The sequence below is a fragment of the Apodemus sylvaticus genome, chromosome 4, assembly GCF_947179515.1.
Source record: "Apodemus sylvaticus chromosome 4, mApoSyl1.1, whole genome shotgun sequence".
Classification (NCBI taxonomy): domain Eukaryota; kingdom Metazoa; phylum Chordata; class Mammalia; order Rodentia; family Muridae; genus Apodemus; species Apodemus sylvaticus.
This window is the reverse complement of record NC_067475.1, coordinates 17,632,991-17,635,244: the sequence shown is the minus strand read 5'-3', so window position 1 is coordinate 17,635,244 and position 2,254 is coordinate 17,632,991.

Here is a 2,254-nt window from a genome sequence, read left to right as displayed (position 1 = left end):
TTGTGTAAACAAGCCATAAAGTAATTCTGCAACTTGTATGTGTTATCTATAGATAGTGGATGGCATGTTTGCTACCGATCTGAACTATAAATGTCCCTTAAGTGGAATAGAGTCGTGTTTGAAAGATACCAAAAATAAAAAAAAAAAAACTCAAATGATTAATACCCCCAAATTATGTAAGTAAATAAACTGTTCAACCATTCCATGGTCTCATCTGTCTTTGGAAATTTAGGATAGATGGTAAGTCATCAGTGTTTGCAAAGATGAATTATCCTTCAGCACAGTGTGAATAAGAAGCAATATTGGTTTAACCACATGTAAAGGCAAAAGTTTATAGAAGGAATTGATGACTGACAAAATACCTACTAGGGACATTGACCTGTTGCTGCCTGCTCTTCTTTTGGGGACATGTAATTAACACTGTCATCTGTGGTCTCTATATAATCAATGAAAGCCATTGTCCAGCCATTCCTGCCATGTATGTCTTTTCATAACACTAGAATACTTTGTTGGTTCATCCCCACACCCTTGACCCCACCACAGTTCTAATGCACCTTAATTTTTCTTCTGACAGTTAATCTGTCATTTTCAAACTTGGATTATAGTAACTTGCCATTCTCATCAGTATCCTGAAAAGTGGCTTTATTCTACCTGTTATTTCTCCATCGTTGCCAGAAGTAATTGTATGTTATTGTTCAGGTTATTATTGTTGATCCACATGATGTCTTAGACCTGGAGATGGTAAAGTTCTTGGAGGAAGGTCTCAAAACCTTCTGCACTCTCTCTTGAATACAAAAGGTCAGATGTGCCCGTGGTCTTCTGAAAGCTACAGTAATGGGGCCATGATGCTACACTACATAAATATTGTTATTATTAGTTAGCAAAATAATAACAGGGGATAGCAATAACGACTTGGCACGATCTTTTCCCTGGAGCTTTCAGTAAGTCCGAAGGTACAATTGGTGATATCGTTTAATACACTTCGAAGATATGTGATCATTCTAGAGGAGCCATTACCCAGCTCCGTTAGAGTCTTTTTAAAGCCAGTGCTTATTGTGCATGCTATGAATAAGAGAGAACAAAAATTATGCATGCAGGGCCAAATTCTCATCTTGCTCTGAACCCCCATGGACTTCCCTTTGAAGTCAATGGATGCTCAACAGGGGGTGGTGCAAGATGAGAATTCAGAACAGGACTGTGAAGAAAAGGGGATAATTTTCTCTGACCATATCATCATTTCTTGTGTGTTAAATGCTCACACAGTGTCTAACCCCATTTCCTTTCTTACTTCCGTCTCAATAAAATTGCATGACATATTGTTTTTTTTTCTTCTTTTCTTGCATCTCTGTGTGCACATACTGTAGGTCATTTTCTATGGGAGGCAAATTGGATAACTTCAATTACTCTCCTGTAAGCTGTTATTATTGAACTGAGCCTGGAGTGCTTTATTTTCAATAAAGAAGTATTCTTATAATACAACTTTCATGCAAATTTGGATGCTATAGGTTTTCAAAGATTTTTTTTTTCCCAGAAAGGACATTTTTTTCATGGGCCCAGATAATTAACTCCTCGTCTTTGTGCCCCTGCTTTCATTCAACTAATTTTTGAAATTATTTTGTCCACTGTGGGATGGCAACACACACACATGCTCTCCCAGGAAAACATGATTTGAAATCAACAATGCAGGGTTTGTTTCTGCATGCTAGTATTTGCTCCCTCCTAGGATTTGAATTGTTGTGAACACACAATGGTAAATGAATGTCCAGAGGGCAACTTCACAAAATAGACAGGCTAGCAGCTAGAGGCCACAGCTTCCACATTCAAAGAGGAGCCCACCCTTTGTCAGACTGATGCACACAGAGTCTTCCCTTAGAAACTTGGCTTCGAAGATAAAACTCATCCCAGAGCTTCCCCTTTCCTTTTATGGGGAAACCAAACTCCATTGGATTGTCACACCTGGATGTGTGCTAATGAAATGTCCTGGAACACAGGGCCATTAATATTCATGGGCCATCTCATGTAACTCATGATGGTCTGTGATGTATGACAGAAAGCAGTATCATTTACACTGAGCCTTAAAAATATTGACAAAGACAAGTTCGTAAACACCGAGGGAACCTTGTACTTTGTGTTATGACTTCTTGGTTTTATACTTGGTGCAGTTTTTCAATTAATGGTTGTGTATCTGGGGCGATTATTCATTTATTATAGTCAGTTTAGATATGGTATAGATTAGAGAAATAAAGCAAAGCAT